The sequence below is a fragment of the Lynx rufus genome, unplaced genomic scaffold (assembly GCF_022079265.1).
Source record: "Lynx rufus isolate CCGP_SWC_20201006 ecotype Redwood Valley unplaced genomic scaffold, mLynRuf1.p SCAF_11, whole genome shotgun sequence".
NCBI lineage: Eukaryota > Metazoa > Chordata > Mammalia > Carnivora > Felidae > Lynx > Lynx rufus.
The window spans coordinates 41,807,503-41,817,608 of NW_025814825.1; positions in this window are offsets into that span (position 1 = coordinate 41,807,503).

Here is a 10,106-nt window from a genome sequence, read left to right on the forward strand (position 1 = left end):
GAGCTCTGGCTTTAACGTCTGTAATTGGTACCTGCAGCTTGGTGAGAATCACTAGACACGTATGCCCAGTCACCTAGCCTCATGCCAGCCGTGTAGTCAGTTCTCAATATATGTTAGCTCCTTCCTACTTTCTATGAGGTTATCTGTTATTTCAAGAGTGTCAATAGTGGTCTGGATTGGCTGAAGGATTAGAGCTAGTGTGGAGAAGAGGGGCTGTCTGCTTTGACCCCTTTCATTCTCTACTGTCCATGAAGTTGCCTTCCCCCAATCCTGTGACCACTTACCCCTGAGGCCACTCATTCCAAACAACTAGCTTAACCAGATTCCAAGGTGATCACCAATCACTTGGGTGGACAAAGGGGCTTGCAACCCACCCTATAGGGGACTTTGCCTCCTCTGAATCTGAGGTTCCCTTCTAGATTACACAATGCAAGTTGGAAGTCAAGGAAGAAGCAAAAACAGCATTTGTTGAGCATACAGTGTAACAGGCACCGTGCTAAGTTTTTCACAAACCTGAGATCTCATTTACTTTTCATAACGACCTTTGGAGGAAGATGTTATTACCTCCATTGACGAGCAAGAAAACTGAAATTCAGATTTATAAATTTGAACTTGTCTGTAAAACACTCTTCTCCCTCTTCTTTGCCTACTAATTAATTAATGCCTCCTTTAAACCTCAGTTTCTAGCTTCACCTCCCCTGGGAAGGAACCCCTCCCACTCCCATCCCAGCTGATCTAGTGGCCCTGTTTTCTTTAAGGAAATATCATCTCAGTGCTTTTGAATGAGTGATTAAAGTAAATGGTTTAAGTCCTTGAGGAACCAAGCTTAGGTAGGTTAAGTATCTTGTGCAAGGTCACACAGTCAACAAGTACTCAACCTAGTGCTCTTCCTCCTGTCTTCTAGTATGGACCAGACCTGGGGAAGGAGAGAACATCTTTGGAGCAGCTTTGGGAACTGTGGTGAAGGCAAAAATAGGAAGAGAAGTTATAGCTGTGGAAGGTCTTTAATTTAATGACATGTCCTGGAGGATGGCAGGCTTAGCTGATTTGGATGGATGAATATGAGCACCTAACTTTTTTTTTTTTTTTTGAGGTGAAATTACATGATACAAATTAATCATTTTAAAGTGAACAATTCAGTAGCATTCCAGTATTTTTTAATACCAGTCATTAGTGCAAGATGAACTATAGACACAGGGGATGAAGTGAAGTAGGAGGTACTGAGGAGAGAGGTGAGGTGAGGAAAGGGGGAGAGGAGCCCCACAGAGAGACAAGCAGCAGAAGCAACTGGGTAAGCTTGTTCCCAGAGAGAGGTGGGCTTCTGCTTCTTCTGGCTCCTAGAACCTGTCCCACGCAAGTCCCTCTCCTGACCTTGACTGGTGAGAAGTAAAGGAGATGATTCATTTTCAGAAATACCAAATAAAAACTGTGCTGTCTAATTAATAGGTTTACCACCTGTTGGAAATACGTACGAAACCCCCCACCTCCCCCCCACGATGGAGTCCCAAACCCTTAAACACTTCACTGCCTAGTTTTTCTTCCCCTCTCCATTTCCCTGGCTTATTTTCATGGGCTTTGCAATGAGCATGCGCCAAAAGGAGGAGGGACTGAAAGTCTCTGTGTGACCTCAGGGAATGCACATTTGTTCCAGTCAGACTACTTTTTGCCTTACATGGGCATAGGTGACATCTGGGTAAGGCTGTAACCTCTGTAGTACTCAGCCAATGAGGAACCAGGGAAAGGACTTGCATGCTAGGAGATAAATTGTCTGCTGTAACTGCCCTGAATGTGCCTGTCCATCAGACACCCACTCGTGCAAGAATGTTGATTAAAGCCCCCCTTCACTGTGTTCTGAGTCTCTGTGTCCCTTCTTTGATTGGGTTGACGGGCTTATTTCTAACAGACCTCGGCCTACTCTATTTTCTCCCACATTTCTTTACCCCTGAAACATCCACAAATATTATTGGCATCACTCTATTTCAAGGATGAATTTTCTCTTTCCACTGAGATGGTAGATGATATATATCTTATTGATGACTATAGCCCTAGCATCTAAAACAGAGTGCCTAGAACCTACTGTGTGTCCTATAACTTTGTTGAATGATTATAAGAATTTTGACAGGATTTACCTGCCCCAACACATGACTCCTTTCCCTGTTCTCCATTTACCATCATTATCACCATCACCATGTACAACCACCACTTCTTTCTCTGCCAAAGGAGTTTCTTAAAGTGTGCAAAAAACTCTCAGGAAGGGGCGCCTAGCTGCCCCAGTCATTAGAGTATACAACTCTTGATTTGGGGATTATAAGGTCAATTTGGGTGTAGAGACTACTTAAAAGTAAAATCTTAGGGCACTTGGGTGGTTCAGTCAGTTAAGCACCCAACTCTCGATTTTGGCTCAGGTCATGATCTTGAGGTTCTTGAGTTGGGGCCCTACATCAGGCTCTGTGCTTAACCACCCAGGTGCCCCTACGAGAGCCTGCATTTTAAAGAAGTTTCTCTGGTGATTCTTATGCATGCCAGTATTTGGGAATAATTTTTTTTTTTTCCTAAAAGGGCCCCTGGCCTTCAGAACATTCCCACCAAGTGGATGAAACTTATTCATTTATTTCTCTTTCCATAAGCAACTGCTTAGTACAGTGATGGAACCAATGAGGCAAAGAAAACAATAATTTGCTCACTGTGTGTCTCTATGAAAATGAATCAACCCTTCCTTAGCCTCAATTCCTTCCTCAGTAGAAAGGGGGATAGTAATCTTTGCTTTTCTTAAATTTTTTGTTTAATGTTTATTTATTTATTTGTTTGTTTTTTAACGTTTATTTATTTTTGAGACAGAGAGTGACAGAGCATGAATGGGGGAGGGTCAGAGAGAGGGAGACACAGAATCTGAAACAGGCTCCAGGCTCAGAGCTGTCAACACAGAGCCCGATGCGGGGCTTGAACTCACGGACCGCGAGATCATTACCTGAGCCGAAGTCGGCCGCCTAACCGACTGAGCCACCCAGGCGCCCCGATGTTTATTTATTTTTGAGAGAGAGACAGAGCACAAGCAGGAAAGGGGCAGGGAGAGACACACACACACAGAATCTGATGCAGACTCCAGGCTCTGAGCTGTCAGCACAGAGCCTGATGCGGGGCTCAAACTCACAAACTGTGAGATCGTGACCTGAGCTGAAGTCCAACGCTCAACCAACTGAGCCACCACAGTGCCCCTAATCTTTGCTTTTCTAATTCTTCTGGGGATATTGCAAGGATTCGATGATAGGTGATATGTGACAGCAAGCTAAAGAGTGTAAACCATTCCTCAAAACTGGGTTTGGGGGACTAAAAATTAAGTGCTAAAAGAGATAGTGCCTGAAGGGTTGCGGCTCCCTAGCAGAATATCTGCAATCCAGGTATATTAATTATCTAATGCTGTGTAACAAGTTACCCTCAAGTTTAACATTTTAAGGCAATAGACTTTTACTATTTCACTCAGTGTCTGAGGGTCAGGAACACAGAAGTGGCTTAGTTGGTGTTTCGACTTAGGGGTTCTCACAAGATAAGTTAAGCTGTTGTCCATGTCTGCAAGGTTTGACTGGGGCTGGAGAATCTGCTTCCAAGTTCACTGCGATGGTTGTTGGCAGGCCTCAGTTCTTCGACGGCTGTTGGACAGAAGCTTTAATTTTTTGCCATGCGGGCTCTCCATAGGCACAACATGGCACATTAGTTTTACTAGAGTAAGAGATGAGAGAAAGAGAAAGAGAGGGAGACAGACAAGAGCCCCTGGCTTGAAAGCCTCAGTCTTTTTGTTACCTAATCTCAGAGGTGATATATCATCATGTCTGCTTTGTGTTATTGGTCACATAGATAAACCCTGCCTGCTAGGATTTGGGGGTGGGGCTAATAAGAGTGCGAATAATAAGAGGTAGAGATTATTGGGAGCCATGTGAGGGTTTCTGATCATACGAGGTCTGGTCTTCAATGTTGCAGACCTAGAGATCCAATTTAGGCAGTGAATCAGGATACATCAGTTTCAGGAGACTGAATCATACAAATTAAATACATAAGAAACACTTTCTAGGTACTACTCTCATTCTTCTCTGGAATACTTTAGTTAAACTAGTCTTCCTTTTGAACACAACAAATGGATTTCCACTTCAGAACCTATGCACTGACTGTTCTTTTTGCTGCTCTTTGCTTTTATTTATTTTTCTAAGTTTATTTATTTATTTTGAGAGAGACAGAGAGAGTGCAAGCAGGGGAGGGGCGGCGGGGTGGGGGAGAGAATCCCATGTAGGCTCCTTGCTCAACGCAGAGCCCATTGTGGGGCTAGATTTCAAGAACTGTGAGATCATGATCTGAGCCAAAATTAAGAGTTAGACACTTAACTGAACCACCCAGCTGCCCCAACATATACTCTTTGAATTGCTAGGTCCTCCCTGTGCTTCTGGTCTTACTTCAAACATCTCCTCGGAGGCCTTACCTGTTCACACCATATGAAATTGTTTCCGACTACCGTTTACACTCTCCAACTTGTTTATTTTCTGATAGCATTTATGGCCGATATTATTTTGATTCTTTATTTACTTGCAGATTATCTCCCCAGTAGAATTTGAGCACCACTAGGGAGGGTTTTTGTTTTTGTTTATTTGGTCTGTTTTGTCTTGCTGTATCTCCAGTGCCTAAAACAGTGCCTGGCACATAGTAGGCACTCAATAATAAATAAACCGGAGTGCTGATTTGTTAATTCTCACTGAAAAATACGTCATGCAAACTGGACGTTTTGTCTCACTTGATCAACACGCTTTCTCAACATAGAAAATGATATGGGAAGTCAGTTACTATTACCAGGTGAGTCTTTGGTGAGCATGGAGTCAGGCAAGGATACGTGATTAGAGGTGCCCAGAGTTTGATGGCTTATGTTTCTGAGATTTTCCTTTTTTTTTTTTTTTAAATTTATAAACAAAATTTTTTGAAGTACTGTCTATACCTCCAGCATGGGGCTCATTGAGCACACAACCCCAAGATCAAGGGTCCTATGTATGCCCTATCAACTGAGCCAGCCAGGTGCCCCTGAGGTTTTTTATGGCTCTTAGAAATGTACCTGCCAAGGAATCAACCATGACATGCCCGTCTAGGTGTCATTGGAGATCCAAAGACATACTTGTTTTTTTAGTAGATTCCACGCAGACATCATACTTATATGAATAGATTGTTTCATTAGATGGTAAAAAAGCAAAAATGGCACAATTTTCTGCTTTAACATTCATCTTCTTCCCAAAGCCCAGTCACCGAAGTAATAACCATAATTAGAACCCAAATGGCCAGTATGTGCAGGGCATCTCTTAGAATATGTTTCTTCCATAGGGGAAGTATTGTACCATCCTGTATTGGTTGTTAATAATTTCTTATAGGCAAGTTATTCCCAGATTTATTGCAAATAAAATTTATTGTTGCCCTCATTTGACTATTTTATGAAAAAAATGTGAAAAGATTCAGTTTCTGAGTTTATGGCTTTTAAAAATGTTTATTTTTGAGGGAGGGAAGGGGGAGAGAGAGAGAGAGAGGGAGAGATTGTGGGGGAGGGGCAGAGCAAAAGAGGGACAGAGGATCCAAAGTAAGCTCTGTGCCTACAGCAGACAGCCCATGTAGGGCTCAAACTCACAAACCATGAGATCATGACCTGAGCCAAAATCAGCGCCCCATGAATTTATGGCTTTTAAAGCCTATATGGGAAGGGCACTCGGGTGGCTCAGTGGGTTAAGTGTCCGACTCTTGGTTTGGGCCCAGGCCATGATCTCACGGTTCATGAGTTCAAGCCCCACAATGGGCTCTGTGTTGATGGCTCAGAACCTGCTTAGGATTCTCTTTCTCTCCCTCTCTCTCTCTCTGCCCCTCCCCACTCATGCTCAATCTCTCTCTCTCTCTCTCCCTCTCTCTCTCTCTCTCTCTGTCTCTCTCAAAATAAATACATAAACTTAAAAAAAAAAATAAAGCCTATAACAGAGGCCTCCCCTCTCATGAATTTTGTGTGTGTGTGTGTGTGTGTGTGTGTGTGTGTCTGTGTGTGTGTGTGAGAATGTATATTGATGCAGCCTTCCTAAAAGGCAGTTTGGCACTATCCACTGAAATTGCAAATGTATACCTCCTTTAATTCAGCAATCTTATTTCAAGGAAACTATCCCATAGGAAAAGTGTAAAAAAGTGCAAAGATACATGTACACATGTACCAGAATGTTCACTATAACTTTTTAAAAAATGTTTTATTGTTTATTTTTGTGTGTGAGAGAGAGAGAGCACATGCAAGCAGGGGAGGGGCAGAGAGAGAGTGGGACAGAGGATCTGAAGTGGGCTCCACACTGACAGTGGAGAGCCCAATGCGGGGCTTGAACTCACAAACTTTGAGATCATGACCTGAGCTGAAGTCGGATGCTTAACTGACTGAGCCACCCAGGTACACCTGTTCACTGTAATTCAGTTTTTCCAAAAGTCCATTGACTGATGAATGGATAAAGAAGATGTCACACACACACACACATATATACACACACACATATATATAATTATTAGTCATTAAAAATAATTAAATGTTGCCATTTGCAATGACATGGATGAAGCTAGAATGTATTATACTAAGCGAAATAAGTCAGTCAGAGAAAGGCAAATACCATATGACTTCACTCGTATGTGGCATTTAAGAAACAAAACAGATGAACATTGGGAAATGAGGGAAGAGAGGGAAATAAACCACAAGAGACTCTTTTTTAATGATTTTTTTAATGTTTATTTATTTTGAGAGGGAAAGAGAGAGTGCGAGTGGGGAGAGGCAGAGAGAGAGAGAGAGAGAGAGAGAGAGAGACAGAGAGGGAGAATCCTAAGCAGGTTCCACCCTTGTCAGTGCAGAGCCCATCTCAGGACCCGATCCCATGAACTGTGAGATCATGACCTGAGCCCAAACCAAGAGTTGGATGCTTAACCAACTGAACCACCCCAGTGCCCTAAACCACAAGAGACTCTTAATGATAGAGAACAAACTATGAGTTGATGGAGGGAGGTGGGTGGGAGGTGGGCTACATGGGTGATGGGTACAAAGGAGGGCACTTGTAACAAGCTCTGGGTGTTGTATGTAAATGATGAATCACTGAATTCTACTCCTGAAACCAATATTGCACTGTACATTAACTAAGATTTAAATTAAAAAAAATTAATTTTTAATAGTAAAAAATTGGAAATAACTTAAATATTAGTATAGTCATATAATAGAATGGATACTTACTAAAGTATCAGTAAGTAAGATCTCAGTAAAGACTATTATAGTGTTATATGAAAAAAAGCAAGTTGTAGAACCATATGTATGGAATGGTCACATTTTTTGTAAAGATTTATTCTTAAAAAAAATTGTTTTTAATGTTTATTTACTTTTGAGAGACAGAGAGAGAGAGAGTGAGAGAGAGTGTGAACAGGGGAGGGGGAGAGAGAGAGGGAGACACAGAATCTAAAGCAGGCTCCAGGCTTTGAGCTGTCAGCACAGAGCCTTACACAGAGCTTGAACCCACGAACCCTGAGATCATGACCTGTGTCAAAGTTAGAGGTTTAACCAACTGGGCCACCCAGGTGCCCCGAGATTTTTTCTTTAATTTTTAAGTAATCTCTACACCCAGTGTGGGGCTCAAACTTTCAACCCTGAGACCAAGGGTCATATGCTCTACTGACTGAGCCAGCCAGGTGCCCCTAGAATGGTCACATTTTTTTTTTAATGTTTATTATTATTTTTTTAATTTTATTTTTTATTTTTAAAAATTTACATCCAAATTAGTTAGCATATAGTGAAACAATGATTTCAGGAGTAGATTCCTTAATGCCCCTTACCCATTTAGCCAATCCCCCTTCCCACAACCCCTCCAGTAACCCCGTTTGTTCCCCATATTTATGAGTCTTTTCTGTTTTGTCCTCCTCCCTGTTTTTGTATTATTTTTGTTTCCCTTCCCTTATGTTCATCTGTTTTGTCTCTTAAAGTCCTCACATGAGTGAAGTAATATGATTTTTGTCTTTCTCTGACTAATTTCACTTAGTATAATACCCTCCAGTTCCATCCATGTAGTTGCAAATGGCAAGATTTCATTCTTTTTGATTGCCGAATAATACTCCATTGCATATATATACCACATCTTCTTTATCCATTTATCCATCGATGGACATTTGGGCTCTTTCCATACTTTGGCTATTGTTGATAGTGCTGCTATAAACATGGGGGTGCATGTGTCCCTTCAAAACAGCACACCTGTATCCCGTGGATAAATGCCTATTAGTGCAATTGCTGGGTCCTAGGGTAGTTCTATTTTTAGTTTTTTGAGGAAACTCCATATTGTTTTCCAGAGTGGTTGCACCAGCTTGCATTCCCATTTTAATGTTTATTTTTATTTATTTTTGAGAGAGAGAATGAGCAGGGGCAGGGCAGGGAGGGAGAGGGAAAGAGAGGGAATCTCCAGCAGGCTCTGCACTGTCCCCAGGGAGGCCCATATGGGGCTTGAACTCAGGAACCGTGAGATCATGACCTGAGTCGAAGTCATATGCTTAATGACTAAGCTACCCAGGTGCTCCCAGAAATGTCACTTTTTTTTTTTTTAATGTTTATTTATTTTTGAGAGGGAGAGAGAGAAGAGTGCAAGCGGCAGAGGGGCAGAGAGAAAGGAGACACAGAATCCGAAGCAGGCTCCAGGCTCTGAGCTGTCAGCACAGAGCCTGACATGGGGCTCAAACTCAGGAATCCTGAGATCATGACCTGAGCCAAAGTCAGACACAACCGACTGATCCACCCTAGTGCCCCATAAGGGTCACATTTTTGAACAACAACAAAAAAAGATCAGTGTGTGTCCATATATATTTTTACATGCATAGAAAAAGTCTGGATGAATACACACCAAAAGCAACAAGGGTCAAATCTGGGGAGAACTGGAATTTGCCAAGTGTAATTTTTAATATAATTTTATATATAGTTTTGCACTATTTGAAATTATTTTTACACTTGAGTAGAAAACTTTTTTTTAAAAAGAAAACAATAAGAAAAATCTTTGAAATGACGAATGAATAGCAGTGATAGTGATGGACTGTAGAAAATATACAGAGGGACCATGGTTGATTGCAATGATCAAAAAAGCTTTCCTAGATAAAAGAGGGCATGAAAGATATTTCCAAGTTCGAATATTCCAAACAGAAAAACAAAGGTAGGAGAACACCAGTTGTCTTTGGAGGACAACAAGATAAAGTGCAGCAGCGGGAAATACATTTGGCAATGAGGTGCCAGTGTGGGTTTCTGAGAAGCCCTAAGGAGATCCCTCGAACGCGGTGTTTTAAGATTAAACTCTACAAACTTCCAGTTATTAGTAGTAGGTATGTAATATGCAACATTACATAACTAACACTGCTGTATGGTATATAGGAAAGTTGTTAAAAAGGAAATCTCATCACAAGGGGAAATTTTTTTTATTTTATCTATATACGAAGATGGGTTAGCTGAACGTATGGTGGTAATCACAGTACATGTAAATCAAACAATCATATAGCATATGCCTTAAAGTTATACAGTGATGTGTGTTAATTATTTCATTTCCTAATGAAACCAGAAATTAAAAATAAAAAAAAAAGATTAAACTAGCAGGAGTGGCGCAGATTAGGTGAAGATTAGTTCCGGGAGTGCGGGTGCCCACTAGAGGGTGCTGTTTCAAAACACAGGCCCACTTGGTCTAAGGGGAAAGGAAAGTACCGCATTATAGAACGTCAGATAAAGACGGCGTTCCGACAGTTGGACAAATTAGGACAATAAAGAGATGCGCAAATGGTAACTCTCCTCTTATTACCTCGCGCTCCCCAACTAGGTTCCCCCCAGCGGAACACAAAATTAAGCATGACAGTAGGTCTGTAGCACGTGCCGCTGGGCTCCCCTTAAAGCAACTACTACTCCCAGGCTCCCTTGCGAGGCCAGGGCCCTCTTCCCAGGTGCGAGTGGGTCTTGCCGCAAGGCCTTTTGGGATCCGCAGTCTTGCAGTGTCTTCCGGGAATTGTAGTTCCTTTCCCACAATCTGCTGGGCGAGGCGGTGCCGGCGACCAGAGCTGCGCTGGGT